At 39.6% G+C, this 13,540-nt stretch overlaps 1 pseudogene; it reads left to right on the plus strand.

The window, feature by feature from the left end:
• Positions 1-1,798: 1,798 nt before the first annotated feature.
• LOC112314238 (NXPE family member 2-like) lies at positions 1,799-2,876 on the plus strand (annotated as a pseudogene).
• Positions 2,877-13,540: the final 10,664 nt, after the last annotated feature.

A 13,540-nucleotide genomic window follows, 5' to 3' on the forward strand; every position in this document is an offset into this window, starting at 1 on the left:
TTCCTGGGGACAAATAGTATCAATCATTTTGGGCTTCACAGAAGAGATGTTATTCTCGGAAATTCTTTTCATATCACTTTAAAACTGTTTTTGTCCTGAGTCAGATATAAAAGGCTAAGTAAGCCTTAATTTCAGCTACCTACTATCAAAATGTACAGGTTACTTGTATTAAAACTTGAGATTTACTCCTGAAAGCCAATAATTGGGTACTGGTCCTATGTGAAAATGTTTCAGATGGATTACAGAGTTACGTGGTATTTTCTAATGTCTTTCAGCCAAACCACCTCAGTCCAAGTTCTAAACTAGCACTTGCTATGATTTTTTTTTCAATTTTACCACATAAACTTCTGTGGTCAATACAAAGCTATCTTACTCATAAAAGTGATGTTTTTGCCCTACCAAAATTAAAGCAAATTCCAGGAAAGCAAAAGACTTCTGTTACAACAGGCAACAGGGTATACATTTACTCTTTTCATGCATTCAGCAAATGTTTATTGAGAATATGCTCTAGGCATAGAGTTTTGCAAAACCCTGTGTAGAACATAGGTATAAATCGAATGTGAACTGTGAGCAGTCTAAAGCTCACAGTGAATGGAAAAGTCAGTTTCTTTTTCTGCCATGGCAACCATAATCCATGCCCAACTTTGACACCAAAGAAGGTTCTTAGATTCTTCAGACAACTTGAATCATCTTACTATCTGGTTTCTCTCTTGCCTGGACAGTAATTTCTAGTAATGTAGGCCAATAGTCCCCAACCATTTTGGCACCAAGGGTCAGTTACATGGAAGATAATTTTTCCATGGATGGAGATGGGGGGATGGTTTCAAGATGATTCAAGGGCATTACATTCAAGCTCATCTCCTGTTGTGTGGCCTGGTTCCTAACAGGCCTGGACCAGTACCAGTCTGAGACCTGGGGGATGGGGACCCCTGATGTAGGCAATTTCTTAGAGGATAGTACCAGCCTATTATTTTTCAGAACAATTTCTAAACCTGGTATGATGCAAAATGGATAAATTTAAGTTCCTAAACTTATACCCCATATCCCAACAATCTAGGTAGATGACAAAGAAGACATGGTTTTAAAGTGGCACAAATATAAAATGGACCAAATCTTACCTAGGTGATGGCTTGGTATGAGTCAGTAAGTACAGCTTAAGCTCCTCTTATAGGAGAATTTGGAATAAGGAGGTAACGGTCCTCTCTTTTTGCTGCACTAATCAGACCACACTGAGAATATTATGTTCAGTTCTTGGTACAATAATGAAACATTTAAGGAGTTTTAAAATTAACCAGAGAACATGACTCTGGTACAAACAATACAAATTATGTGTGACACTTATTTCATAAATGTGTTTGAGTTTTCTTCATGGCTAAGTAGTTTGGGGAGAAGGGGATTTACAATTCAGCTAGGCCAATGTCATCAGGATAATATTCAGCTGGGACAGAGTCCTGCTGTTTTGCATCTGCACATTTCCTCCTGATTGGGCTGGCTGCCTCACAATTGAGTGCTCTTGGGGACAAGGTGAAGCCCAAGAAAACATTGTGAATAAGCAAGAGAAAATATATCCATACTCCAGGAAAAACTATTCAGAAAAAACTTTTATTCCTCCCTTTAACATGATGTTGTTAAATAAACATTTGTAGAAGAGAGCAGGGCAGAAGGTGGAGGGAAAAGAGGAAAAGGAGGGAGAAAATGAGGAAGGTGTTTCCATAATTATTTGTGGCAATAAAAATTATGTACTGTGGGAATTTTTATTGCCAGAGAGTCAGAACATAGAAAAAAATGTCAGGTTAGAATGAAGACATATTTTCCCAGTGGTTATACTGTGGAAAAAGGTGGATTACAGCATTTTGCAAACAGATTGAGTTAAGTGAATTAAAAATGTAAATAGCTGCTTGAAGAGAGTTACCACATGGGAGATTTAATGCTGCGTCAGTGGATTAACTACTTACATAAAGTTCTGAAACGTATGTATGTTATTTTATTTTCAAACTGCAGTTGAATTTTAAGGTTATTTTGACAATAATTAGAATTCTTTGCTTTCCTTTTCTGATGTTTGTTCTGATAAATTTGCCAAACATTTGGATTTGACCTTTTAATAAAAAGTTAAATTTTTTTATTCACAAATATTAGTATTTTTCTTTTTCATCATATATTCTCATAAAGAGTTCAAAATTTTGTTAAGATTTTAATGTATCTGGTAAAGATAACTACCTCTCATAGGCAGTAATGCTATCATAGCTAGAAGTAATCTTGGATAGAATTTTATAAATGTTGTGTGTGTTTTAAAATTTTCATTATTTTCTTTTTGTTAAAGGATTTATCAATTTGTTTATCACCAGTCTTAAAATATTTTGATCATCATGGAACACGGATCTTTAAAACACATGTGCTTCTGGATACCAAAATACATATTTGATTCAGTGGAAAAAGCATGGTCATCCATTTACTACCACAAATCTCAGTGAAAGATGTAAACTATATCCCACAAGAAACTGATCAAGTAGCAGGAGACAGTGGCACAGCCATTGTCATTATCCTTGGCCAGCACTTCAGACCCTTTCTCATCAACATTTCATCTGTAGGGCCATCAATGTTCAAAAGGCCATTAAATGTCTGTTCTTGTGAAGTCCAAACACCAAGGTGACCCTTAAAACTGAAAACACCATGGAGATTTATCTAAATGCAGAGATGTTGAGTGACTTTCATAGCTATATTCAGAATCTTATTGTGAGGGATATATTTTTGTGGGTCTCAGTGTGGATATTATTGATGCCAAGGACATGACTATTGCATATGGTATTAATAATGCCCATCCACTTGATTATGCGATTGCAAATCATATAAACATGTTTTTAAACTATATTTTCTAGAGCAAAAATATTTTAAAAATCAGCCTAGCCATTCTCTATAGATGACCTCACTTACACTGCAAAGGTAGTTTAATGCAATCCAAAGTAGGAGACAATAAAATTTAAAAATGTTTTTATTCTAATAAAATATGCATAACATAAAATTTTCCATTTAAACCATTTTTAAATGTATGATGTGGCAATATGTACATTCACAATGTTGTGTAATCATCACTACAATCCATACTCAGAATATCTTCATCATTCTAAACAAAAACCTTGTGCCATTTAAACAATAACTGCCCATTCTCCATTTCTTTCAGTCCCTGACAACCACCATGCTACTTGCTGTCTCTATGAATTAGATTATTGTAGGTAGCTCATACTAATGGAATTATACAGTATTTATCCTCTGTATTGGCTTATTTTGCTTAGCATAATATCTTTAAATTTCACACATGTTGTAGCATGCATCAGAATTTCCTTAAAAGACTGAATATTACTTCATTGTATGTATATAACACATTTTATTTATCCATTTATCTGTTGATGGACACTTGGGTTGTTTTCATCTTTTGCCTACAGTGAATAATGTTGCTATATAGAGGAAACCAAAATTAAAGGGATGTCTCCAAGGTTGACTATGATAGGAAGAGCAAAATGGCTTTAGTCATAATTTAAATAAATGTACAGACCAGAAAGTAATCTAAATGACTCACGTTCAGAGAAAATGTAATCTACAGGAGAAAACTAATTGGAATTGTAATAGTAGTTTTCTTACTTAACAGAATTACTTGGAATTTATTCTCCAAGTTCCAGTGAGAATCAAGGATCACAGCCCAAAATTCACAAGCTCACTGAGAGAAACCAATTAAGTATTATGTCAATGTACAGACCCTGAAACCCTCATTATTACTGACCCTAAAAATATGAGATGAGATCTCATCCAGAGGACCTCAAATTATTTTATAAGTTTGTCTCTAAATCTTTCCCTCAAAATAAAACTATCCACCCTTTCCATTCATGTACCTGAGGTCTCAAGAGTGGAAATATTGTTACTCAAGAATGATTCCCTTGTTTGCAATGCATTTTTTAGTGAGAGGAAGTGAAATTATAATATGATAACATTAGTACAAAGACCAGGTCATACAGTTTAGGACTGGGCTCTCTAAACAAGGGAATGCAGATTTGGGGAGGAAAGATGGTGGCGAGATAGGTCAGAGCGGAGTCCACTTCCCCCTGCAAATGGGTGAAACACCTAACTGATCTACTGAGGAACAAAGCAAACAGCCAACAGTACCCCAGCATGTATGGAGATAGGAGACCAAAAAGTATAGAGGACACTGAAAAAACAGATGGTAAGGGGATTGCTTCAGGACAAAAAGGTCCCTGTGACCAGTGCAGGGAACAGGGAGACTGCAGCCCCAGACCCGTGCCTGCCAGGCCTGGTGCAGGACTCCTGGAAGAGAGCCAGGTTAATGGCTCCCTCCCTTGCCAAAAAAGGCTTGAGCAGCACTGAGAGAGACCTGGTTGCTTGAGGTCACAGGGAGGGGAATAAGGCTGAAGTGGTAAACCCATGGAGACTGTGGGTACCAGCTGGGGAGAGTTGAGAGTTGGGACATGTGGGGCCCTGACCCAGACAGTCCCCAGTCTAGCTGGAGAGGTGGGCTGTGTGAGAGGACAGGCCCTTCCTTGTATGGAGTGGTAGGATTGAGCAGGAGGATTTTCTCAAAAAGAAAAAGACACTCGTTTGCTGATGGGCACTTAGGTTGCTTCCAGTACTTGGCTATTGTAAATTGTGCTGCTATGAACATTGGGGTGCATAAGTTCTTTTGGTTTGCTGTTTCAGGGCTCTTAGGGTATAATCCCAGCAGTGGAATTGCTGGGTCAAAGGGCAGTTCCATTTTTAGTTTTCTGAGGAAATTCCATACTGTTTTCCACAGTGGCCTCACCAGTCTGCATTCCCACCAACAGTGCACTAGGGCTCCCTTTTCTCCGCATCCTCTCCAACATTTGTTTGTGGATTTGTTTATGTTGGCCACTCTGACTGGTGTGAGATGGTATCTCATTGTGGTTTTAATTTGCATCTGTCTAATGGCTAGTGATGCTGAGCATCTTTTCATACGTCTCTGGGCCCTCTGTATGTCTTCCTTGGAGAAGTGTCTGTTCAAGTCCTTTGCCCATTTTTTAATTGGGTTGTTTGTCTTCCTGGAGTGGAGTCGTGTGAGTTCTTTATATATTTTCGAGATCAGAGGGCTGGTACTTTAAATATCATATAATACACTCTTGCTGTCTTAAACCATTTCACCCTTCCCCCTACAACCTACCATAAAGAAGAGTAGGTAGAAGCCGTGAACATCAGGATAACTCCTGGAAGAGGAAACCTGCCAACAAAGGAAACAACAGCTAAGAACAGAAGAAGGTGAAGAAAGGAGTGGAAGTCACACTAACTCAACCCAGCACCTATCTGGAAATACAACTAAATAGTGGAGAAATTACTAAGAACAAACAACTGAACAAGAGCAAGAGAAAAGCCTCAAACTCTTGTACACATGGAAGAAAAAGCTCCAACACAACCTACCCACACCCGCAAAAGAGAAAATAAGAGGTGGGGAACAGACTGACCCTCAGATAACCAGTGAGGAGGAAAGACCCACCAAAAAAGGACCCAACAAGAACCAAAAACCAAAGACATACACAGAATGAACATAAACCACAGCCCGAGATCAATAAGATTGGAGTTCCAGGAGACTGTACCAGTGGATCTCACAAGTATTCCATCACAGAAGTTTACACCATAAACCCAGCAGGTCAGAACAGAGCAACTTAAGAAGCAGAGACTAACAGGAAGAGTCTCACAAACAATGGGAAGACGAAAGAACAATCCCCAGATAAAAAGGAAAGGAGGAAGTCTCAAAAACAATGCTAAATGAAATGAGGCAAGTCAAATATCAGATATTGACTTCAAAGAATTGGTTATAAGGAAGCTTAATGAGCTCACACAGAATTACCAAAAACTACAGGGAAACTACAATGAACTCACTGCAAACTATATCAACATGAAAAAGGAAATGAAAACTATCAACAAGGGCCAAGAGGAAATGAAGAATACAATTTCTGAACTGAAGAACACAGTAGAAGGAATCAAAAGCTGTCTCCCTGAAGGAGAGGATCAGATCAGCAAACTGGAGGACAACGTAGAAAAAAAACACCCAGAAAGAGCAAGAAAAGGAAAAGAGGACCAGGAAGAATGAAGACGGGTTAAGGGAAATGCAGGACAACATGAAACATAATAATATCTGTATAATAGGGATACCAGAAGGAGAAGAGGAAGAGCAATGGATAGAAAACCTGTTTGAAAAAGTAATGATGGAAAATTTCCCTAATTTGATGAGTGAAAAAGTCACACAAATCTAGGAAACACAGATATTCTCAATCAAGAGGAACCAAAAGAGGTCCACTTTAAGACACATCATAATTAAAATAGCAAAATTACAAGACAAAGAGATGATCTTAAAGGCAGCAAGGGAGAAACAGGAAGTAACATGAAAGGGAGCCCCAACAAGGTTAGCAGCTGGCTTCTCAATGGAAATGCTCGAAGCTAGAAGAGAATGGCAAAAAATATTCCAAGTAATGAGAACCAGAGGACTGCAACCAAGACTACATTAGCTAGCAAGGCTCTCAGTCAACCTAGAAGGCCAAATGAAGAGCTTCCCAGACAAAAGAAGTCTAAAAGAATATACCTCCACCAAACCAGCTCTGCAAGAGATGCTAAAGGGACTGCTTTAAGGAAAGGAAGGAAAAGAGAGAGAGAGAGAGAGAGAGAGAGAGAGAGAGAGAGAGAGAGAGAGAGAGAGAGAGAGAGAGAGACAATACAGGAACAAAAAAATGGCAATGAATAAGTACCTATCAATAATAACCTTAAACGTAAATGGATTAAATGCTCCAATCAAAAGACATTGAATAGCTGAATGGACCTGCACAGACTGAAAGTGAAGGGCTGGAAACAAATTTTCCAAGCAAACGGACAGGAAAAAACAAGCAGGGGTAGCAATATTCATATCAGAAAAAATAGACTAAAAAAAGGGGGCCATAAAGCGAGACCCAGAAGGTCACTTCATAATACTCAAGTGAAGAATCCACCAAGAAGACATAAACATTGTAAATATATATGCTCCCAACATAGGAGCACCCAAATACATAAAGAAAATCTTGGAGGATTTCAAGAAAGATATTGACAGCAACAGAATTATATTAGGGGATTTTAACACCCCACTGTTAAAGATGGACAGATCTTCCAAACAAAATATCAAGAAAGAGATTGTGGCATTGAACAATGCCCTAGATCAAATGGACTTAACTAATATATATAGAGCCTTTCATCCCAAATAAGCAAAATACATATTCTTTTCAAATGCACATGGAATAGTTTCAAAGATAAACAACATGATAGGACACAAAACAATTCTCAACAAGTTCAAGAAAGTTGAAATCATATCAAGCATTTTCTCTGACCACAAGAGACTGAAACTAGAAACAAATCTCAAGGAAAAAACTCAAAAACACTCCAAGTCATAGAGATTGAACAGCATGCTACTAAACAATGAATGGGTCAAAAATGAGATCAAGGAAGAAATCAAAAAGTTTCTGGAAACAAATGAAAATGAACTCACAACAACCCGAAACCTATGGGACACAGCAAAGGCAGTCCTGAGAGGGAAGTTCATAGCAAGACAGGCCTACCTAAAAAGAATAGAAACATTTCAAATAAACAACCTAACCCAGATCAAGTAGAAGGAAGGAAATAACCAATACCAGAGCAGAATTAAATGACATAGAGACTAAAAACACAATTCTAATGATCAATGAATCCAGGAGCTGGTTCTTTGAAAAGATAAACAAAGTCGACAAGCCTTTAAGTGGGCTCATCAAGAAAAAAAAGAGAGAGGACCCTAATAAACACATCAGAAATGAATGAGAGATTACAACTGATACCACAGAAATACAAAGGATTGTAAGAAATTACTACAAAGAACTATATGCCAAGGGATGTGAAAACCTAGATGAACTGGACAGATTTCTAGAAAAATATAATGTTCCAAAACTCAATGAAGAAGAAGCATGAAGCCTGAAGAGACCAATAACACCTGATGAAATTGAAACAGTAATCAAAAAGCTTCTGACACACAAAAGCACTGGGCCAGATGATTTCACAGGAGAATTCTACACAGCATTTAAGGGAGAGCTAACTCTCATCCTCCACAGATTACTTCAAAAAATTCAAGAAGATGGAAGACTCCCAAATTCGTTTTATGAAGCCAACATCATCATAATCCCAAAAACAGATAAAGATATTGCAAAAAAGAAAACTTCAGGCCAACATCACCGATGAACATAGATTCTAAAATCCTCAACAAAATATTGGCAAACCACATCCAGCAATACATTAAAAAGATCATACACCATGTCCAAGTGGGATTCATCCCAGGGATGCAAGGACGGTACAATATTTGCAATCAATAATACACCACATAAACAAAAGCAAAGACAAAAACAACGTGATCATATCAATAGATGCGGAAAAAGCATTTGATAAGACACAGCACCCATTTCTGATAAAAACACTCAGCAAACTGGGAATAGAGGGAGCATTCCTCAACATAATAAAGGACATATATGAGAGACCTACAGCCAACATCATACTCAATGGACAAAAACTTAGAGCTTTCCCACTAAGATCAGGAACAAGACAAGGATGCCCTCTCTCACCACTCCTATTCAACATAGTATTGGAAGTCCTAACCACAGCAATCAGACAAGAAAAAGCAATAAAAGGCATCCAAATTGGAACGGAAGAAATGAAACTGTCACTGTTTGCAGATGACATAATAGTGTACATGGAAAATCCAATAGACTCTACCAAAAAACTACTCGACCTAATAAGTGAATTTGGCAAAACAGCCAGATACAAAGTCAATACTCAGAAATCAAAAGCATTCTTGTACACCAACAATGAAACATCAGAAACAGAAATCAGGAAAAAAATCCCAACTTCCAACTCATTAGTGCTCCTCCCTCTGCCCTCTCAAAATCACTTCTCTTTCAAGCTCATCTCATATATACTCTCTTTTCTTATAATAGTCTTAATCTGATTATACACTTATTAATACTGTTTTTTTTGCTATTGATAGTGGTGTTGTTGGGGGAGCTCTATTTGTGGGTATCGGTTAGTTTCTTGGGCTCTGTGGTTTTGTTCAGGCAGTGCCTGCACAACAGCACACAAGACTTGGTGGGCTAAGTGACCCTCAGTGGTCCAGCAACAGGGAAGGACCGATGAAAGAACAACCCAACAACAATCAAAACCCAATTACATCTGAAAAACCAGCATAAAATGCATAAAAGACATCCCAGGAACATCACGTTCAGGTGATGAAGGAGACTGCACCACTGTGTCTCACAGGCCTCCCACCGTAGAAGTAAACACCAGAAAGTCAGAAAGGCAAAACAGATGAATTTAAGAAACAGAAGCAAACAAGAAGAGACCTACAAACAATGGGTAGACAAAGAAACAACCCCCAATCTAAAGGAAAGGAGGAATCGTTAAAAAGAATGCTAAATGAAATAGAGTCAAGTCAACTGTCAGATATTGAGCTCAAAACAATGGTTACAAGGAAGCTTAAAGAACTCACTGTGAACTACCAAAAACTACGGGGAAATTATGAGGAACTTACTGCAAACTATATTAGCATAAAAGAGGACATAGAAATAATCTACAAGGGCCAAGAAGAAATAAAGAATACAATTTCAAAATTAAAGAACACAGTAAAAGGAATCAAAAGCATACTCGATTAAGCAGAGGATGAAATCAGTGAGCTGGAGGACAAAATAGAAAAAACCTCCCAGGAAGATAAAGAAGAAGAAAAAAGACTGAAAATAAATGAGGAAGGGTTAAGGGAAATGCAGGACAACAGGAAATGGAATATTACCTGTATAATAGGGATACAAGAAGGAGAAGAGGAGGAAGGGATAGAAAACCTGTTTGAAAAAGTAATGATGGAAAACTTCCCTAATTTGATGAGAGAAAAAGTCACACAAATCCAGGAAACACAGAGAGTGCCAATCAAGAGGAACACAAAGAGGCCCACTTCAAGACACATCACAATTAAAATGGCAAAATTCCAAGACAAAGAGAGGATCTTAAAGGCAGCAAGGGAGAAACAGGAAGTAACACACAAGGGAGCCCTGATAAGGCTAGCAGCTGACTTCTCAACAGAAACATTACAAGCCAGATGAGAATACCAAGAAACATTCCAAGTAATGAAAAACAAAGGGCTTCAATGGAGACTACTCTATCCAGCAAGGCCCTCAATTAAAATGGAAGGTCAAATAAGGATCTTCCTGGACAAAGAAAGCCTCAAAGAATACACCTGCACCAAACCAGCACTACAAGAGATGCTGAAGGGACTGCTTGAAGAAGAGGAAGGAAAACAGTGAGAGAGAAAGGAAAAAAGGTACAAAGGGAGTGGTAAAATGGCAATGAATAAGTAGTTATCTGTCGGGGGGCTTTAACGCAGCCCCCCAGGTTCCGCCACGGCTGAAGAAAAAGACTACCAAGACATGATCTGCTTGGGGAGGAAAGGTGGCCGTTTCTCTCAGGGGGAGAAGGGCCCCGAGCCTCTCTCTCCAGGGGCTTTTATTAGGTTCATTCACATAGGAATACGGATAAAGCTCATCAATCATTGTCAGCCAGTAAGGGTTAAACAATACAAGATTTACAGAGAACTCTGAGGGCTTATTCTGAGTTACAGCCAATTAGTTAGAGGGCCATAAAACTTTAGGCGCCAGACTCATCTCAGGTCTGGACCCTTATCTCTTAAACTGAGGGTACAAATTAAGTAGGTTTCACAGGAATGTATGTATTTTTCTTAGGCCCCATTCCCCAGGGAATCCACCCCTCCCAGCACAGGACTGCACTGCCCTCCGTTATTGCTTCAGGCTTAAGTCAGGCAAGGGAAGTAAGGCAGCCAAGAGATTAGGAGACTTCTTGCAGACAGAATGAGGACTCAGGCTATTTCAAAGCTGAGGGGCGAGGGTCCATCACCCCCTTTTTCCACAGCCCCCCGAGTCCTTCCCTGTAGGCCTCTTTCGTGACCAGAACCTGTCTTAAGTTGATCCTCCCTTGAGGATTCTTACCCGTCATTGGCTAACTGGCCAAGCTCAGGGCCAAGCAGGGTGAAGTGGGCAGAAGTGGCACTTCTGCCAGGGAGACAAGCTTTGTCTCCTTAGTGGCTTATGGTCCCAACTCTGACTCAGCCTTAACCATGAGGGGTTACAGCCTCTGAATCCAGGCAGGGCGGTTCCCAACAGTTATCAATGACAACCTTAAATGTAAATGAATTAAATGCTCCAATCAAAAGACATAGGGTAACTGAATGGACAAGAAAACATGACCCACACATATGCTGTCTACAAGAGACCCACCTCAGAACAAAAGAAATACACAGACTGAAAGTGAATGGCTGGAAAAATAATTCCATGCAAACAGACAGGAAAAAAAGCCAGGGTAGCAATATTCATATCTGACAAAATAGGATTAAAAAAGGGGGCCATAAAAAGAGACCCAGAAGGTCACTTTATAATACTCAAGGGAAGAATCCATCAAGAAGACATAAACATTATAAGTACATATACACCCAACATAGTAGCACACAAATATATAAAGAAAATATTGGAGGACTTCAAGAAAGATATAGACAGTGACACATTTATACTAGGGTGTGGGGGAGCTTTACTGCAGAGCCCCCATCAGCCACAGATGAGAATAAGTCTACCAAGACATGATCTGCTTGGGGAGGAGAGATGGCTGATCTCTCAAAGGAGAAGGGCTATAAAACTTTGGGAAACAAACTCATTTCAGGCTTGGACCCTTATCATTTAAGCTGAGGGTATAAACAAAGCAGGTTTCACAGGATTTTATGCATTCTTTCTTAGGCCTGATTCCCTGGGGAATCTGCCCGTTCCAGCACACGACTGCACCACCTTCTGTTATTGTTTCAGGCTTAAGTCAGGGGAAGTAAGGCAGCCAAGAGATTAGGAGACTTCTTGCAGACAGAATGAGGACTCAGGCTATGTCAAAGCCGAGGGGCGAGGGTCTATCACCCCCTTTTTCTATAGTCCCCCGAGTCCTTCCCTGTGGGCCTTTTTCATGACCATGCCTGTCTTAGGTCGTTCCTCCCTTGAGGAATCTTACCCATCATTGGCTAACTGGTCAAGCTCAGGGCCAAGCAGGGTAAAGTGGGCAGAGATGGCACCCCTGCCAGGGAAATAAGCTTTGTCTCCTTAATGGCTTATGGTCCCAACTCTGACTCAGCCTTAACCATGGGGGGTTACAGCTTCTGAAACCAGGCAGGGTGGTTCCCAACACTAGGGATTTTAACACTCCACTGTCAAAAATGGATAGATCTTCCAAACAAAATATCAAGAAACAGATTGTGGCATTGAACAAGGTCCTAGATCAAATGGACTTAATTACATAGAAACTTTTATCCCAATGAAGCAAAATACACATTCTTTTCAAATGCACATGGAAAATTTTCTTTTTTTTCTTTCAATTTTTAAATTATTTTATTGTTGTTCAATTACAGTTGTCTGCATTTTCTTCCCACCTCTCTACCCCACCCCAGCCAAACCCACCTCCCTCCTCTGCTTCCACCCTCCCCCTTGGTTTTGTCCATGTGTCCTTCATAGTAGTTCCTGAAAACCCTTCTCCCCACTATCCCTTCCCCCCTCCCCTCTGGTTATTTTTAGATTGGTCTTAACTTCAATGGCTGATGTGGCCCCTGGTGAAAATGAGTTTGACACGTCTGTTAAAGCAAGCCCAAGGACAATGGAATGGTATTAATGGAGAGTGTTTTGCCATAGCCACTCCCCCTAAAGAGTAAATCATTGCTGATTTAGGTCAGCAGGTGGCATAGCACAGATTCAATTCACACCTACACTTATTGATCTTACTGACAGTAGACAAATCCACTGAATCACCATTGGGAAAGAGGAATCTAGATCACTTCCAATTCTACTCCACTGTGAGATTTGTTCCTTATATTATTTCTTTAAATGCTTTGTTGATCATTTTTATTACTTTAGATAATATACTCAAACCTCTATTTTGTGTTAGATTGTAGTCAGTATGTCTTTACTGCCAGCATGTACGAAAAATAGTAACACTCCCCCTCTTCTACGTCTTCATTCTTTTTACCTCCCTCCCAACCAAACCAAAGAAATGACAGAAATGATATTTTCAAAGAACAGATTTATAACAAGATTAGGAAACAAGGAAGAGTATCAATAGCAGATGAGAAATATTGAACACTTCCTGAAAGTGAAAAAACTGTCAGTTGTGGGGTATGGGGAGGCAGCAGCCAAGTGTGGCAGAAGACTGGGTACCCTGGAGGGTGGGAGAGCTGTCTGGCTGTGACTTTGCTCTTTTCTACATTGCTCTGGGTGGGCTGTTTCCCATTTTGTTGTCACTATAGGCCCCTGGTGTGGATCAGAAGTGTCAATGACTATCAGACCCACTGAACTCCTCCCCACCCCCACCCTCACCCCCACATGCAAGAAAAGGAGTTTAGACCAGTAACAGACACTCTCTGACTCCCCAGGCCTCATGGAGGTTCTGCAGAAGCAGC

The sequence above is a fragment of the Desmodus rotundus genome, chromosome 5, assembly GCF_022682495.2.
Source record: "Desmodus rotundus isolate HL8 chromosome 5, HLdesRot8A.1, whole genome shotgun sequence".
Lineage (NCBI taxonomy): Eukaryota > Metazoa > Chordata > Mammalia > Chiroptera > Phyllostomidae > Desmodus > Desmodus rotundus.